Source organism: Narcine bancroftii, chromosome 6, assembly GCF_036971445.1.
Source record: "Narcine bancroftii isolate sNarBan1 chromosome 6, sNarBan1.hap1, whole genome shotgun sequence".
In the NCBI taxonomy this organism is placed as follows: Eukaryota; Metazoa; Chordata; class Chondrichthyes; order Torpediniformes; family Narcinidae; genus Narcine; species Narcine bancroftii.
The window spans coordinates 141,861,234-141,881,097 of NC_091474.1; the positions used below are offsets into that span (position 1 = coordinate 141,861,234).

Below are 19,864 nucleotides of genomic sequence, written 5' to 3' on the forward strand. Positions count from 1 at the left end.
ACCAGCACAGAGCTCATTTCACTCTCTCTGTCTTGTGGTCTGAGCCCCTGACTGCTCCAAGCCAGGTCACTTCTGTGGACGTCCCTTGAAAGGTCACTGGTAAGGTGGGCACTGCACTGAAGCTGAGCCATGGCATTGCTATAGATCAATATTAGCAGTAGAGCAGCTGCTCCCAATGATCAGTCATCTTGGAGCATGTGTACAACCCTGCATACAGTGTCTACTAGAGCTGCATCCCAACGACCAGGCAACCTGAGTCTGGCAGCGTGTGTAGAACCCCTGCTTATAGTATGCAAATTCTGCATAGCCTGTGTGAATTAGTAATTGTGTACTATTTAATGTTTTCTCACCCTTTTATAAATGATGCACTTGTTTTATTCCTGCTACGATTTTCCCACTCTTCTATAAATTGTTGTTCAAGTTGTGTGTGATTGCAAACCCTTGTCCAGACTTGCCTCTGTGAACTCACTGAAAGCTGATACAGATAGACTCAAACTTGCGATGTTAAAATGATCAGAATCCATTTTGAATAAAAGTAAGTTGGAGTCTACCAGTATCGTGCTTTGACGGACTCCACACTTTAAAAAAAAAAGTGATTTGGAATGCATGTGCAGATTGCCCTTGCTGGGGAGGGAGAAAGATTGAAGAGGGAGGGAGAGTGACAGCAAACTGTACATGTTCTAAATAACAATGTTGCAAGGTGACACCGCTGCACCTAGTTACCTCGTGTCACGTCAGCCTCCCACCATCAGCAGTGGGGATGTCTGCCTCCTGGCAGGTACAAGGTAGGGTGTTGCCAGTATAGGTAGACCCCGATTTACCATGATTTCATCTTGAGGCAAATCTTGGAATAGAACCCCATCATGTATAGGTCTACCTGTACTTTCTCAACACAATTGGTGCTATGAGCAGTGTTCAAAAAGTTATGACAGGACATGTCTGGTGCTTTAACAGTGTAGGAGATTGTATTGATAACTGTGTTCTGTTGGGTGCATGGTTCATTGTGTACATGTTCACCTATGGGGTCAGCATGAGGCAACCCATAAGTAGGAAAGGGTCCCCCAGGTTGGAATTTAAAATCCCTAGGTGGACTGATGATTGGGGTTAAGCCAATTGGAAGCACGGCTGGCAAGCCATGCCAGGCCAGTTACTTAGGATGTCAGGTTGGACCCCATAGGCAGAAGATGAAGCACTGTGGTCTCCCACTTGGAGATACCTTAGAGGGGTGGTCTTACCCTTCATAGGACTGGCAACCAGGAAGTAAGTCAGGAAGCAATTACCCTCTTGGAAGAATTGAAGTGCACAGAGCAGAGAGCTCCTGCTTGAGGTTTCAGGGCTGTTGGGAAGTTTGGCAATGTCACCCTAACAGTGACTTATGGAGAGAGCATTATGGGGGAAGCCCCATGGGGGTGGAGGTTCCCAATCACTGTCCACTCTGACCTGGACCAGCCTCCCTTTGGTCTCCTGCCCCCCATTGGAGATGCCCCCCCCATGAATATCATTTGAGCTCTGCCAACCTTCTTCCCCACCTCCCCCAATCCCCACAGAAGAAGGTAATCTTTCAAGATGTTCTTCTTCTCAAAGGGAGGGTCCACAAACCACTCAACAGACTACTTCACAACTGTGGCCACTACACCAGCTTGTTTAAGCCAAGAACCAGCTTTTGTGACTTGTTATGCAGAACTTCCTAAGCAAGATAGGCATCAGCTGTTACAATGGTAACCTAAACCTCAGCATTGGACATTTGACTGCACCTATTGTGATTTGCATTGAGAGTACAGACTTTGTCCCCCCAAGTTCCTCAACATGGTTATCCAACTACTCGAAAACCAACAAGGTCATGTCAGATACAGCAATGAGCTCTCCGAACCCTTCTCCATTGACAACGGCGTGAAGCAAGGCTGCGTCCTCGCACCAACCCTCTTTACTATCTTCTTCAGCATGATGTTGAAACAAGCCAATAAAGACCTCAACAATGAAGACGCTGTTTACATCTGGTACTGCACGGATGGCAGTCTCTTCAATCTGAGGCGCCTGCAAGCTCACACCAAGACACAAGAGCGACTTGTCCGTGAACTACTCTTTGCAGACGATGCCGCTTTAGTTGCCCATTTAGAGCCAGCTCTCCAGCACATGATGTCCTATTTTGCGGAAACTGCCAAAATGTTTGGCCTGGAAGTCAGCCTGAAGAAAACTGAGGTCCTCCATCAGCCAGCTCTCCACCATGACCACCAGCCGCCCCACATCTCCATCGGGCATACTGAACTCAAAACGGTCAACCAGTTTACCTTGGCTGCACCATTTCATCTGATGCAAGGATCAACAAAGAGATAGACAACAGACTCGCCAAGGCAAATAGCGCCTTTGGAAGACTACACAAAAGAGTCTGGAAAAACAACCACCTGAAGAAACACACAAAGATCAGCGTGTACAGAGCTGTTTTCATACCCACGCTCCTGTTCGGCTCCGAATCATAGGTCCTCTACCGGCATCACCTACGGTTCCTAAAACGCTTCCATCAGCGCTGTCTCCGCTCCATCCTCAATATCCATTGGAATGACTTCATCACCAACATCGAAGTACTCAAGCTGGCAGAGTCTGCAAGCATCAAATCCATGCTGCTGAAGACCCAACTGTGCTGGGTGGGTCACATCTCCAGAATGGAGGACCATCGGCTTCCCAAGATCGTGTTCTATGGCGAGCTCTCCACTGGCCACCGAGACAGAGGTGCACCAAAGAAGAGGTACAAGGACTGCTTAAAAAAATCTCTTGGTGCCTGCCATATTGACCCCTGCCAGTGGGCTGATCTCGCCTCCAACCGTCCATCTTGGCACCTCACAGTTCTGCGGGCAGCGACCTCCTTTGAAGAAGGTCGCAGAGCCCACCTCACTGACAAAAGACAAAGGAGGAAAAACCCAACACCCAACCCCAACCAACCAATTTTCCCTTGCAACCGCTACAACCGTGCCTGCCTGTCCCGCTTTGGACTTGTCAGTCACCAACGAGCCTGCAGCAGACGTGGACATACCCCTCCATAAATCTTCATCCGCAAAGCCAAGCCAAAGAAAGAAAGAAAAAAGAACAGACTTTGTCATGGACCTTTTTGCTTTTTTTCCAATCACCCTGAGCTGTAGTAATGTCTTAATGTCAATTTGTAGATTCAAAGTTATGGTTTATCAGTAGACCATCATTTGAGCAAACCATTGTAGGAAATGTTGTATTTTGTTTCTCTTGACAATGACAGCATCATCCCAGAACTCTCATTAACAAAAAAAACCTCAAGGGGTGCAGGGGTGTTGACAATGTTGCATGCGATTTGAAAACCTTTGTGTCCAGACTATCTCTCTGTGACCCCACCAAATCTTATACTCTTTTCTCAACACAACATATGGGATTTGAATGCTTCCTTCTGCTCATTGCTTTGGAGTAAATCTTTCATCTTGCCACTTATTTTACAGGGTTAATCTGCTGTGTCTGGCTTTTTTTTATATTCTTGTGAATCCAAAATTAAAATTAAAAATGCATGAGAATTTTCCCCATGTTTAATTGGTTTTGCTGAGTATAATGTTGGAAGTAGCAGCCATAGTTTTATCACTGAGATAACTATTGAAGTAGAATAACTATTTATTTTCTCATTGTATTCATGGATCATTACTTGACTAAATTGTCTGCTTGGATGTCATTTTGACTTGTGGAATTTTGCCATCATCATTTGAGAAGCCAAGCCCTAAAATGTATTTGGTTTTTAATTGGACTTTGAAAAATGAACTTTTGGCGCTCCAGGCCTAAGCAGCATGCTCGATGAACCAACTAATTTTAGAGTGTGTGAATCTTCTCCTAAATTTTGTGCTGAAACACAACAATATCTTGTTGAAGAGGAAGAAATATTGATGTTCCAGGCCATTGACCTTTTATCAAATTTTCTTATTTTTGATCTCTTGTATATACCCAGTTGTTTGTTTTTGTGCCAATATGTGATAGAGGTATTAGTGCTGAAGTTGGAGCATCATTAATATAGACTCGGGTGAATGTGATTGTAGCTATGCCAGCTTAAACATCCCTATTCTCCTGTGTTACTTCTACTACACAGCAATAAAGCAGGTCAGCACACAGTTGAGGTTGGAGTAGGCTATCTGATCCTTGCCATTTGTTGCCTCTAAAGGGACTCTTTTGCTTATTTTAATGATTGGACTGGATTACTTAACTATTTGCAGGGCACACAAAGTAAACGTGTACATAAACTTGAATGATTCAGTCAACCATGGAAGTTTGCTGGATTTTAAGGTTTAAATTTTTTTGACTGCTGACAATTTAAATATTGTGGGATGGAAATTGTGGCCAATTCACCACTGCTATCAAGCTATTATGACCATTTTCTATTTGAATTTCAATTTGAGAGGATACCTTTTTTTAACGTAAAAGACTGGGGTCTATTTCCATTTGGACATTATTGATGATACAATGAAATTAATACAATATCTTTCCCAACCTTGATGTACCTGGTGAGCTTTGTAGCTTGTGTTAAAATTGCAAAATGGAAATTTGCATTTAATTACTTCTACAACCATTGGCATGGGAGTATAATGGTTCAGTTACTGAGAATTAATTTGAAGTTGATTTTAACCAGCATGATGGTAGGATTGAAATTTAATGTCAGATATTTAAAAGCACTGGAAATTATGAAACCTTAATCTTTTTCAGTGGTTCTCAACTTTTTTTCTTTCCACTCGCATTCTTCTTCTTTGTTCTTTTTCTTTGGCTTGGCTTCGCGGATGAAGATTTATGGAGGGGTATGTCCACGTCTGCTGCAGGATCGTTGGTGACTGACAAGTCCGATGCGGGACAGGCAGGCACGTTTGCAGCGGTTGCAAGGGAAAATTGGTTGGTTGGGGTTGGATGTTGGGTTTTTCCTCCTTTGTCTTTTGTCAGTGAGGTGGGCTCTGCAGTCTTCTTCAAAGAAGGTTGCTGCCCGCTGAACTGTGAGGGGCCAAGATGCACGGTTGGAGGCAGTGGTCAATGTGGCAGGCACCAAGAAATTTCTTTAAGCAGTCCTTGTAGCTCTTCTTTGGTGCACCTCTGTCTCGGTGGCCAGTGGAGAGCTCGCCATATAACACGATCTTGGGAAGGCAATGGTCCTCCATTCTAGAGACGTGACCCACCCAGCGCAGTTGGGTCTTCATTAGCATGGATTCGATGCTTGCAGATTCTGCCAGCTCGAGTACTTCGATGTTGGTGATGAAGTTATTCCAATGAATATTGAGGATGGAGCGGAGACAGCGCTGATGGAAGCGTTTTAGGAGCCATAGGTGATGCCGGTAGAGGACCCATGATTAGGAGCCGAACAGGAGCGTGGGTATGAAAACGGGTCTGTACACGCTGATCTTTGTGTGTTTCTTCAGGTGGTTGTTTTTCCAGACTCTTTTGTGTAGTCTTCCAAAGGCGCTATTTGCCTTGGTGAGTCTGTTGTCTATCTCTTTGTCGATCCTTGCATCAGATGAAATGGTGCAGCCAAGGTAGGTAAACTGGTTGACCGTTTTGAGTTCAGTATGCCCGATGGAGATGTGGGGCGGCTGGTAGTCATGGTGGAGAGCTGGCTGATGGAGGACCTCAGTTTTCTTCAGGCTGACTTCCAGGCCAAACATTTTGGCAGTATCCACAAAACACTCACATTACCACTTTAAGTATTCCCTATGCCAACGGTGCTCCGTGATTAGTAAGGGATTGCTTAAGGTGGCATGTGAGTGGGAAGAGAAGGTTGAGAATCACTGCTCTCGACCCAATTGTTACTAGTATTTTGCTTGAGGTAAAATTGTCATTGGCCCATTTCCTTCAGAGTTATGAAACAGCACATGGGTCAATGAGGTACAATTAAAACAGTGGTTTTCAAAATTTCTTTCCATCCACATACTACCTTAAGGAATTCCTTGCTAATCAAAGAGCACCTATGGCATAGGGAGTACTTAGTGGTAAGTGAGTGGAAAGATAAAGGTTTAAATTCACTGATCTACTTGAATCAAAGAAGACAATCTGCCATTTTGCCTAAAAGTCTACATACCTACTAATGTGGTCTTAAACTCCTCAATCTGCCCTCTGAATTTGTTGAACATTTCGAAGTCCAAGGTGCAACAAATAATGGTCATAAATGTTGGATTTTCCAGTGACTTGCATTCAATAAATGAACAAATAAGAATTAAAATGAGATAATTTTGACTAAAATCTCAACCAATAATCTAGCAGAATTATTTTTGGCAGCTGCAGCAGGCCAGAACCTAGATATTCTTGAGTCAGTGGCTCAAGTACTGAATTGTGGCTTTTTATTTGATTGCAGGCTTATTAATATGTTCATTCTTAAGGACTGATCGAACAATAGTTTAGAAATTCAAAATATTGCATAACAAAGCAACCCATCTAATAAGCACTTAACCCACAACCCCAGAATTGTCTCCTCCAGAAATACTTCTCAAATACACAATCTTGGGTAGGGTAGGGGAAGAGGACTGCAAACGGACCATCTCCAGTTCCCCACCAGAGTGCACACTTTCTTGACATGGAAAAGTTGCACAATTACCTTTTTGAAGAGAAAGATTATACAACTTTTTCCTAATATTTGTTTTTTTATCGTCTTTTTAATCCAATTTATACATATAATTGCAGTTTTTAAGGAATGGTTTCTTCATATTGTACAATAGATTTGACAATAAAGTGGTTAACCATTAATTGTGGTAAACTATGATTCAAAATTCCTTTGTCATGTAATAGACACAAATATCACATGCAATTTGCTTTCATCTTCTGTAAGGCAGACAGATTTGCCATCTGCAGAAATTGTCTGAAGTCCCTCTTAGTCCCTCCTGACTCTCTCTGTACATTTGCCTCCAGCGCTGCCATAGCCCCTTCAGCAACAGTCCAAACCATCACCAGCCTGAACTCTGGATCTGAACCTCCGACACCATCAGGAAACCATCCATTACTATGACAACAGTGCTTCACCATTACCCTTTGGCAAGCAGAGTTAGACCCAGCAATGAAGACTTTTATCTAAGCATTAATGAACAAAGTTTTTTTTTAAAAAAAACCTTTGTGTTTGCATGTATTATCTGAGACGGGTCATGTTACTTGGCTAAATGTTCCAAAGTTGGTCACGAGCTCAATGAACAATTGTAGTTTGCCTTCCATTACTCTATTTTGACAAAGTATTGCTAGTTGGCTTTTCTTTCAGTGAGCAAACAATGCCAGTGAGGCCATATTAAAAACATTTTGAATTTAATTGATTTTTTTTCCCATTGTTTCAGATGGAAAGGATGCACATTCATTTTTCAGTCAAGTGCTATGGCATGACCAAGCATATTTGCTGTTATCATTTTTGTTTAGATAAACCTGTTGCATTCATAGGACAATTTCTGCAAGGTGATCAAAAGCTAATATCACAAATTTGATTAAAATAATTCTTTGCACATTCTTTCTCTGCATAGTTTCCTGATCAGGTTCTGGAATAACCTTCCTCAAGCTGTTTAACAGATGCCATTTTGACAAAAATATAATTTGAAAGAATGTTTTGGCAGGCTTGCTTTCTCAATCAGAATAACTTGAAGTAGTTTGATTCTGTTGGTGGCTAATATAATATTGAGTTCAATATCAGAATATGACTGCATTTCTAGAAATAAGGACTAGGGTTATTTGAATTAATTTCTCATCCATTCACAAAACACTTTTATTCTTTGTCTTTATTCAATTTTCATTTTGCTCAGAAGCTAACCTTTATTTTCCTTGAATAAACTGCAGATGAGAGTTGACAGTAAATTTCACTTTGGATAATTGCATTCGGCTAATAAGTAATTGGATTGAGTAATGTATTGACACATTGCAAAGTTAGTGGATTGATAGGAATAAAATCTAGTTGAATTCCAATAGGCCTGCAGTAAGATGATTGGTTACAACCTTGTATTGGTATCCATTTCAATCAATTACAATTTTTTCCCAGGTGTCCATTATTCTTTTGGGACAATTTGAAAGCTTTAAAAAAAAAACACACTTTGTTGATCTTTTAGATGAGGAGGGAGATCTTCACCATTGGAGTAAGGGTGATTTTTTTAAAAATTGTGGAATGTTCAGAATATCAAGGTTCTTTGCCCAGTTACATTCCTTTTTTTAAAAAAAAACTTTATTAATTTAAAGAATAATTTAAACAAAACATACAATCCAATAAGAATAATTTTGTATAAGTATATTTTAAAAAAAAAACCCCACCCCACCGTCCCACCCCATCAGCCAGCTCTAAATATAAGCCAAATATAAATGAAAAGAAAAACAAAGTATTTACAATAAAAGTATATCTAAATGCATATATTCCAAATAAGGAAACCACTTTTTAACAAAAAAGAATAATGATCATGCAAATTATATGTAATTTTTTCCACAATAATGCAAGCTTTCAATTCATTATGCCAACGTATTCTACTAATCTCTATATTATCTTTCCATGTACTAGTTACACATTTTCGTGCTGCAGACTAAACGTACAAATGCAATTTGAAACTTATCCAACCCTAATCCCCTTAAAGAAACCATATAAACCAATTTTAAAAAATGGATGGGTCTAATGGTAGTTAATATTGTATAATTTTTCCAAAACTAACCTAATTCCTTCCCAAAATGGTTGCACTTTAACACAAGACCAAACAGCATGTAAAAAAAGTTCCAGTACATAAACCACATCTGAAACAAGAATCTGAGTTACTAAAACCATATTTTTTCAATTTCTCCAGAGTTAAATATAACTGATGTAAAAAAAAAAAAAAAAAAAAATATAATTAACCATTTCACAATCGTACATTCATCAATTTAGTTACACTATCATAACACATATCTGCCCAATTATCTTCCAGAAAAATAAAGGTTAAATCACTTTCCCATTTAAGCTTGGACTTCTCCCATTCTGGTTTATCCATACTATCTTGTTACACTTGATACATAACCAAAATATAATCCTCCTTTGGTATAGAGGAAATCAAAGATTCAACTTTCATCAATACAGGTAAAATCCTCTCTTTACCATAAATATCTTTTACCAAAGTTCTAAGCTGGTAATACACAAACAAATAATTTCCAGATATATCAAACTGTTCCCTCAATTCATTAAAAGAAAGAAGTTGTCCTTCCTCAAAACAGTCCTGCAATGTCTTTATACCCTTAAAGTCCCAAGTCTTTAAATGATTATTGAAAAAGGAATAAGCTGATTATTATATAATGGGGTTAAAATTAATAATTTACCTTTTGATCCTAAAATCTTATTTCTTTTAGTCCAAACCTTTAACAGATGTTTTAATACCAGCATATTACATTCCCACAACATTCATGTGCCATCGAAGTATAAATTGATGCACCTCAACTTCAGAAATACAAGCCATCTCCACTTTCACCCAACTTGGAGATTGATCCATGTCCATCAACCTGCTAACAAATTTCAACTGAGCTGCTTCATAATAATTTTGAATATGAGGTAACTGAGTCCACCTAATGCATATTTCCATGTGTGTTTATACAATGCTACTCGTGGTAATTTGTCTTTCCATAGAAATGCCCTCACCATTTTATTTAAATCCTGGAAAAAACCCTTTGAAAGGGAACAAGGTATCGACTGAAATAAATATTGAATTCGGGGAAAAATATTCATCTTAATTCAATTTACATGACCAATTAAGGTTAATAGAAGTTCTTTCCATTTAATTAAATCTGCTTTAATATTTTTTTAATGAAGGAACATAATTTAACTTGTATAAAGATTGATAATCACCATTTATGGTTACTCCTAAATATTTGAGTTTATCTGACCATTTTAATTTTATAATAATTTTATATTCTGAATAGTCACCCTCTCCAACTGGAAAAAATTCACTCTTATCCCAATTAACTTTATATCCAGAAAGTTATCCAGATGCAATAAACATTCCTGCAATTGTGACAATGACTGTTTTGATTCTGTCAAATATATCAAGACATCATCTGCAAATAAATTAATTGTCTATTCCTCATCCATAACTCTCATCCCTCTTGCTCAGATGATAAGACAGAATGAAAAGATAACGGTTCAATAGCCAATGCTAACAAGGCTGGTGACAATGGACAACCTTGCCGAGTTGAACGTGTCAATTTAAATGGTAAAGAAACTTGACTATTTGTCACCACCCTGGCAATTGGGTTTGTATATAAAGCTTTAACCCAACCAATAATAAAGGGCCAAATTTAAACTTCTCTAACACCTTAAATAAAAAATCCCATTCGACGTTATCAAAGGCTTTTTCCGCATCTAGCACAACTGTTTTTGATATGCATTGACCAAAGTTATCAACTGAAGGATGTTATCTGATGCATTCCTATTCTTAAAAAAAACCTGTTTGATCAAATGTACCAACTTAGGTATGTATTTAGCAAGCCGATTTGCTAACACTTTTGTTATAATTTTATAATCTACATTCAATAAAGAAATAGGTCTATACGAAGACACTTTCAATGGATCTCTCTTTTTTTGGAATTACAGTGATTAAAGCACTCAAAGAAGATTCTGGTAACACCTATTCTTAAGTTATTTGTTGTAATACATCCCCAAATACAGAAGATAAATCTTCGTAAAAGATTTTATAAAATTCCACAGAAAATCCATCATCCCCTCATGACTTTCCATTTGGCATATCCTGTATAGCCTCCTTAATCTCAAAATCTGTAAACTGAGATTCCAATTCCATAGCATCTTCCTCCCCTAATACTGGTAACATTAATTTAGATAAATAAGATTCAATAAACCATTATCCTGCTTCCCCTTAGAAGTATATAATTTTTGATAGAATGAATAAAGCTGGTCATTAATTTCCTGAGGTTTATAGGTAACTATTGAATTCTTTTTAACCGCATTAATGGTCTGCGATAACTGTTTCATTTTTAATTGCCAGGCAAGTACCTTATGTGCCCTCTCACCCAATTCATAATAATGCTGCTTAGATCGATTAATTAAACGCTCAAATTGATAGGTTTGTAATGTATTGTAACGTAATTTCAAATTTGCCAAAGCCGCTTTTTTAATCTTCTGTCACATCTTTCTGAAAATCTTTCTCTAACTCGGCAATGAGTTTCTCCAACTCCAAACTTTCTGCCATATATTGTTTCTTAACTTTCATAGTATAACTAATAATCTGCCCTCTGAAATAAACTTTCAAAGCATCCCATAATACAAAACAACTATCTACAGAATTAACATTCTCAGCCAAGAATAAAATAATCTGTTCTTTAACAAAAGTAACAAACTCTGTTTTTTTTCAATAATATTGTATTAAACATACCACTTCTGAACTTGCACAAGAAAAAAATACAATAAAGAATGATCTGATATAACCCTACTTTTATACTCAGCCTGTAATATTCTACCCTGTAAATGTGCCGATACCAAAAAAAATCTATTCTAAAAAATGAATCATGTCAAAATGAAAACACAGAGAAATCTTTCTCCATAGGATTAACTCTTCTCCAAATATCCACCAAATTTAAATCTTTAATCAAAGCCCCAATTTGTATCACTATCTTTGATTTCCTTATACTTTTTGGGGATCAATCCAATAAAGCATCCAGAACACAATTAAAATCTCCCCCAACAAGAATATTTTCATTAGCCTGATTTAACAACAAAAAAAGCTTCTGAAATAAAATGTTCATCATCTCTATTAGGTGCATAAACATTAAGCAAAGTCCAAGCTTCAGCAAAAATTTACAGTTCACTTTCAAAACTCTCCCAGCATTTCCCTCCAAAGATTATAATTCAAATGGCAAACTCTTACGAATTAAAATCGCTGCGCCTCTCGCCTTAGAATTAAAAGAAGAAAAAAACACATGACCAACCCAATCTCTCTTCAATTTCAAGTGTTTTTTTTTTCAGCCAAATATGTTTCTTGCAAAAAAGCAATATCAACTTTCATTTTTTTAATATAGACCAATACTCGCTTCTGCTTAATTGGATTATTCAATCCCTGAACATTAAAAGTTGCAAATTTCAAATTAGGCATTTCTACAAACTAACAATATGTTCACCCACTATAAAATATCATTCTCCTTATAAATCCTTAAAATCATAAACCCTCCCCTAAAAATGTCAAATAAAGAAAAAAATCCACCCAAAGGTAGTAATGCCCTAAAAAATCTGGGTGTGGTAAAACCCACTAGCAGCAGATGACTGTCAAAGATTTCAGTGCCATCCACCGCCCCCCCCAGCCAGACTTATGTTCATTATTCAGTGAAACACAATCAAATATAATAAATATAATCAACCCAATAATTCCAGTTCTAATATCAAGAAGACTTCATGTCAGCTCTTCTTTCTTTCCATTCTTTCCATGCTTCCCATTCTTTCTATTCCCATTTGCCCTTCTTTTAGGTGACAAAGATGAAGGTCGACCATTTCCCTTGCAAATCTGGTAATGAATTGGCAAAAATTAATGGATCATGATCATTTTCAAAAAATTGAGATTGAGAATTGCTATAAAAAACTTTTAACACCTCAGGGTAATGAAAAGCAAATTTATAACCCTTCGGCCACAATACTTCTTTGGCTGAGTTAAATTCCCAACATCGCCTAATAATTTATTGACTCAAATCCCATAAATATAATTTTGAATCATCGTTGGAATTTGATTTTGTCGTGCCTTATGCACTGCCAGTTGTAATATAATTTCCCTATCTTGGTATTTCAAACAACGAATTAAAATGCCTGTGGTGATTGTCCTGGAAATGGCTTCTTCCTTAATGCTCTATGGGCTCGATCGAACTCCAAACCTTCCGGTTAAAAACTCCTTGCACAACATCTCAGGAATACATTTCTTGAAAATTTTTATCAAATCAGACCCTTCAATATCTTCTGGGAGACCCACTATTTTTACATTATTCCTCCGATTTGATTTGCCAATGAATCAATTTTTGTCAATAATTTTTTCTGAATCCCCCAATCCACAAAAGAATCCTCCACTTTTTCCATTTTTTCCCTATTATGTTCCACTTGATTTTTACATTGAAAAAAAGCGGCTTCAATTTTAAAAAAAATTATCTTGTATCATATCTACTGATTTTATACATCTATTAACATCAATTTTAACTATAGTCATATCTTGCTTCATATTTGTCATTTCTTCACACATAGTACTCATTTTAGTTTTCATTTCCAAAAATCCTCGAGTCATCTGTTTCGACATATTATCCATTTGGTAAGCAATCCCTTCCAAAACAGCACACACAGAATCCATTCCCGTTCCATCACCTCCCTTTGAGGCCTACCTTCCTAAGTCTCAACCTCTATTTGTTCCAGTAAAGTGAGATCCTCCTCCTGTGCATCTGTGGGTCTGAACACCCGAGGATAGTACACCAACCTCATCAGGGCACTGTCGCTCAGGCTCCCCACAGCCCACACCTATTCCAATAAATCGCGTACCCTCAAAGCACCGCACATGCCCGGCAGAACCGCTGATCGCACAGGTGCGTCCTCCGATGCTAAACCGTGCGTCCCCGATTCATCCGGCAACATCGCAGATTCAAGGGCTCCTCTCTCGGCCGCACCGCCCGTGCACCCGGCACCAGCCGAACTTGTCATCAAGCCAGCGCCATCTTGCAGAGGCAGGATTGGCGCCGGCATCATACTTAGCCGAGCAGGAGTCCTCTGAGGCCTGGGGACTCCCATTGATGACTCCGTGGTTTCAAATGGACGGTAGGCCTCAATTCTTTGACACTTTTATAAGGTAGTTTCTTCTGTAATTGAGCTTTCATTTTTTCAGATTAGTAGCCATTACAGTCCAACAGTATTCCAAAAACTGAATACTACTTTTAATCACTTTTGTAAATTTTAAAAAATGGGTATTTAAAAAAACTAGCTGGGGGAATGTGGATTTGCACATCTGTCTTCTACGCCATCTTGCCACACCTTCCCCTCCACCCTCCTCCCCCCACCCCCAGTTACATTCCTAAATGCAAACAATTTCTGGAAAATGCTCACCAAGCATTTCTCTACTGTGCTTATGCATTGCCAAAATTTTGTCCCTGACCTTATTAGATCTTGATACTACAGCAGCTGTCCAATTTTCAAAATTATTTATGGATTTTTTTTGCTTTGTCTGGATTGTGTCTGTCATCTCCTCACACTTTAATAGATAAATTGCCCATTCTAATTTTGAATCTTTATTAATTTGCATTGGCATAGCTTTTGTTCTTGTGCACTTTCAAGACATTTTCATTATATAAACCACTATTAATCTCTGTTTCAAGGTGAACAGCACTTCTCATTTATAAAGTTCTTGTCCTTAATAGCAGAGGTTACAATCCTCTGTATTCTTACTGTGTGACTAGCACTTTTCCCAAGTATTACATAACAACAAAAGTAAAGGTGTTTCAGTAGTCATGCATGACCTGTCATCATCAGCAGGTGTTGCTTCATTTTAAAAAAGTTGAGGGACAAATGAACTGGGAAAGATGCCAATTAAGTAAAGCAGCATTGGGACCTTTTAAAATGCATGTTACAGGCCCTACAATACCTTAATCTGGCACTGGAAGGAAATATTACAAATCATCAAGTGAGGCTGTATCGGTTGAACAAAATAGAGCCAATTGTACAGCAGGAATGTGTTGGCACACTCAACAGTCCAAAGGAGTCTATAGAATGGATTGATGGGTACATTTCTGATAAGTTCATTTGAAAATAATTGGATACTGAAAGCAGGCTATTATAATTACCCTTGTTGTTCATCCTTTGTAGTCGAAAACGACTGTGACTTCAAATTCAAATGGGAGATTGGTGACTGGTGAGGCCAATCCGGCCCTGAAGGCTCGCCCACATGTGGGACACAAGTGGGTGGGTGCTGTCATGGCAGTGGATGCTGCTCAGGCCTTGCGCACAGCATGCTTTCATTGCGCCTCGGTGATGTACTTGACTTCAGTTGCCTGGGCTCCTGTGGTGATCTTGCTGCGCCAAGCTGGACGGTCGAGGGCAAGAGTTTAACAAATATTGATGTCAATATCTAGGTCTTTGACGGATGCTTTGAGGCAGTCTTTGTAACATTTCTTCTGATTCTCCCCCCCCTCATCTGAGCTCTGACACAGTTCTCCGTAAAGGAGCTAATTTCCCTACATTAATTGGGAATGACCTGGACAATGGAAATTAAAAGGGTGTATTTTTGTGGTGTTGAGTATGTTTGTTGTATAACACAGATGTCAAAGTTCATATACCCACCAAGTCTCTGCTGGCTCTGAGAAATTGATTTCTGTGCAACCTACTGTCTTCTATAAATTCATAAACACAAGGGGTAAGTGGCAGTGATCAATAGACCAAATGAGCACAACTTAGATGCTGGAATCTAGAGCGAATAATGAGCTGCTAGAGCAACTCTGGGCCAGGCAGCATCTGTGGGCAGAAATGGTCAGTCAATGTAGGATTCTTGATCAAGATCGATCAAGAGCCTTGATCAAAGGGTCTTCACCTGAACCATTGACCATTTCTGCCCATGGATGCTGAATTCCTCCAACAGCTCCAACCCATGCCCTCATAGGGAGAACCTGCAAACTTGACCCCAACAGCACTGGAGATCTGAATTGAATGCAGTTTGCTAGTACTGAGATAGCTGGGTGACTGGCCGCACCCAACCTTCTTCTCGTGGAACATCATTCGACTCGACTTGGCATCACTGTGAGAAAGGACAAGCGATAAAGTAGGTGAAGGGTCTAAATTTGAGGGAGAAATAAAGTTTGCTGGTTTTAAAAGCAATTTGGCAAAAAAAATGGTTGGATACAGTAAATCCTGGGAGACAGTGAACAAAGAAATTCCAGGGGTTTGAAGTTAATGTTCCTACAAAAGTAAAGGGTAAGACTGCCAAATCTGTAAAAAGTCTGGAGGGTGATAATTTCAGTTCTATTTTCACGGCATACTGCTTTGTATCGAAACTAGCTTCAGTCCTGATAGTAGCAAATCTCCTCCATTTTAAATGTCTGAGCAACTGCATGAGATTCTGAATATCCCAGCTATTGTCTTTAAGACTGAACCATGTGTGAAGCCTCTTCAACCTGTGGGATAATGTTGCAGCCTTGGCGAGGATTAAAACTGCAATATTTATTTAAAAAAAAAGCTATTAGTGAAAGCCCAGGGAATAGCTTTATTCTAACCCAGGGGAATTTGTTTTGAGTTGCTGGAAAATAACTTCCCCTGGTGTAGCAGGAACAGCTGCACAGAGTTCTTGACCGTATCCTGCTTTAGTCATTTTTTCTTATTTTTAGTTTAAGTCTTTTATCAATATGCATCTAATTGGATAGCCACATGGGGAAATGATCATCAGTCTTGGCATCTCACAGAATGCCCAGATCAGTGACTGGGTGAGTTCTCAGATCACGGTAGGCCAATGTTACAATTTCTTTTTAGCTAGCTGTGACATAGATTTCAAATTTATTGTCAGAGCATACATGACATCACATATAGCCCTGAGGTTCCTTTTTCCTGTGAGTGTGGTGCAAGAAATAAACTGTACTCAGTGTAAAACATGTAAACAAACAAAAACTGCGAGCAGTTAATGAATGTAAACAAACTGCAATTAAGAGAAAATAAAAAAAAAACAAAATCAATAAAGTGCACAGGCAAGAGTCCTTAAATGAGTCTGAGTTTGTCATTGATGGTTGCAGCTGTTTCTGAACCTGGTGGTGAGTCTTGTGCCATCTATACCTCTATCCTGATGGCAGCAGTGAGAACAGAGCGTGTGCTGGGTCATGTGGGTCGTTGATGATTGCTGCTGCCCTCCGATGGCAGCGTTTCCTGTAGATGTACTCAATAGTGGGGAGGGTTTTGCCTGTGATATCCTGGACTGTATCTACTAACTTTTGGAGGGCATTATGCTTGGGGGTATTGGTGTTTCCAAACCAGACAGTGATACAGCCAGTCAGCACACTTTCCACCACACCTCTGTAGAAATTTTCCAGGATTTCTGGTCTCATTACCAAATATCTGCAAACACCTGAGGAAGTAGAGACGCTGATGTGGTTTCTTCACAACGCCATTGGTGTGTTGGGTCCAGGAAAGATCCTCCAAGATAATGACTCCCGATAACTTAAACTTGCTCACCCTCTTCACCTTTTTTAACCTCCAATGATCACTGGAAAACACTCTGACTTTTCCCTACTTTTTAAAAAAATGTCTGTGCAGTGTAATCCATTGACTTCCAATGAAGTTGCATAACAGTGGATATATCCTGGGAAATTCCCATTTAAAATTCCCAATCAGCTATTGTTAAAGCTTAAAATTCAACCAAGCTCAATAGGTCAAATTTGAAAAGGAAGTGTATTAGCATCATCCTTGCCTGCGCTTGGCCCATATCTCTCAAAACCTCTCCTATTAATATACCTGACTAAATGACTTTTCAAAGTTTATAATTGAACCCACCTCCATCAGTTCCTCTGAGAGCTCAGTGCACGTACATGGAGGAGGGGTGATTTAGCCTTTGGGTACCCTTTAAAACTTCCCCTCTTGTTTTTACCTCCTATGGATGCTGCAAGTCCCGAGTTCCTCCAGCATTTTTGCGTTTTTACTGCAGTTACAGCATCTGCAAACGTTCTTGTTTCACTCTTTATGAAATGAAATTTAGTTTTACATTGTTTACAGTTTTAGTCATTAGTCTGCAACTTCAGCTTACACCATTTGTTCAGAAAGTTTGGCCTTAAAATGTGTGTTTAAATATTACATTTTCAGACTATAGTTCATGTGCAGCTAAGAGGTACAATGTGTTTTCAATACTGTACATGGTGACAAGTATTGAAAATATTATGGATCCTCATTTATGCTTGAAAAATCTATGACATTATTGTACAGGGTAATTGACATTCAATTGATCTAGATTTGAAAGCTATGACATCTTGGTTCCACTTGTCAATGTATTTTCTTCTTCGATGTTATTTTTGTCTTTACATCTTAAACATTTTTTTTTACTGAGGTGTGTCAATGCAGAGTTTCCATCTGTAAATATTGGGCCACATTGGATGTTTGCCCATGATCTGCCAATAATATGCAGTTGGAATGTGCATCATTTATTGTCCAGTGATCGATTGAGAAGCAAGGATCTGATAAACTCTACAAAGCTGATGATGTGATAGGTAATTGACAGGAAACTCCTTGGGAGCTTCCCAGCCATCCCCATTTTTGGCCTCACACACTCCCGACCTTAACTTAGGACATAGAAAATAAATATCAATTTGCCATGTAAAACGTGGGAGAATAAAATATTAAACAGCTTCAGAAAGCTAACATTGCAGCTTTTATTACCCATGTTAAAATGAATCGAGATTTCTCCTTCTAACTACCATACAAAAAATTAAAGCTCAGAGCTATTCTCTTCAAACAACCATTCCTCATCCGAGACACCCAAGCCTTGAATTCCGGACTAAAGCAGGATCGCTCTCCATTGAGGGCTTTCTACTTTTCAGCCATGTTGTCCTGGGTAAACTTGTACCTCTCACTTTGTTCGTTTTAGATTGGTCACAGTTTTTGAGCTACCGAAAGAAAATAGACACTCACGCCGAGAGCAATTCAGTTTATACAAATCTTTATTACAAATTCTAAAGCTGATATCAAACTACAATATGCAAGCCCTTCCCAGTTGTACTTATCAATGCCTGGACTGGTCCCAACTGCTGAAGCGAGGCAATGACTGCACACTTGTAGTAGGTTGTCGGGGCGCTGGAAGCAGCTTCTTCACCTCCCCCGACCGGGACGTTGGCTGGACTCTAGAAGTTCTTCTTTGCTGAGAGATGTTGCCACCTCTCGGAGAGTCTCAAACTTCAGCAGCGGGACCATGGCTTATATTACCCAAAAACTGCTTACCCAAGCACCTATTCCCAGGACAAAAAAAGAAAGATAAGCGAGTAAGGGAGCATACCTAGGCTTCTATCAAATAACACAACTTTCTAGCTTATCACTTTGAATACAATGGTTTATTTTGCACCAAGGTTAGGTCGCTGTCTGACAGTCTGTGACCAATATACTAACAAGCAGGAAGATTAAACGTTCTTGGTACACAGATGCCTTTTTGTCAGATAACTGCATCTCTGGGCCCCATGGTCAAATTTAGCTTATGTCTGCTGAGTCTCAAACCAGATTACTGATTCTCAGCCTTGCAGAAGCAAAAGCATGGTTTAAATCCAAAGCAAAAGCATGGTTTAAATCCTCCAATACACATGCATGCGCATAGAAAGGCAGAGCTGCTCACTGATGCATATCCTAGGAGTTTAAACTCGCAGCAGTGTGACGGAGAACTTGATTCAGCAGTGGACTCCATCAACCCTGCAATCAAAGGGATCTGATGATCCGTGCACCAAAAGATCCAGCTGATTGACTTGGTTTCGTATTTGCAGATGCAGTTCATAACGTTCAATGTCCCTTTGGATTGTTTTCTATTTCTTTCAGCTGTTTGCCGCCTTGCCCAATCAGAGAGGGAAGAGTGAAAGTATGTTTCCCAAAGTGGAAAAGTGAAGAGTCAGAGCAGGATTTGGCAATCCAGCTCTCCAATCCTGCTCCACCATTTGATCATTCATGACAATTCTTCACTCTAATTACCAGGTTCCTGCTCATTTCTCTGATAACTTGCCTTTGTTACCCAGACCTCCACAGGGCTTCTTAAATATTTTCTGTATCTAGGTGATTTATTTAACAAGGTTGAAAGATAGCCAGTGACAGAAACTTGTGATATGAAAGTGTGAAATGTTGAAAGTTCAGTGGTACAGATTAGACATGCCCAAACTGATAAGAATTGTTGGTAGACAGGTAATGAGAAATGATGTATTAATCTGTGAGTGGAGTTTGTGATATGGT

General features: G+C 39.2%; 1 long non-coding RNA gene across 6 annotated transcripts in view; it reads left to right on the forward strand.

Moving 5' to 3' along the window:
- The window catches only part of LOC138736542 (uncharacterized), a 492,063-nt gene that overhangs the window by 259,669 nt on the left and 212,530 nt on the right, over nt 1-19,864 (forward strand). The window lies entirely within an intron of this gene.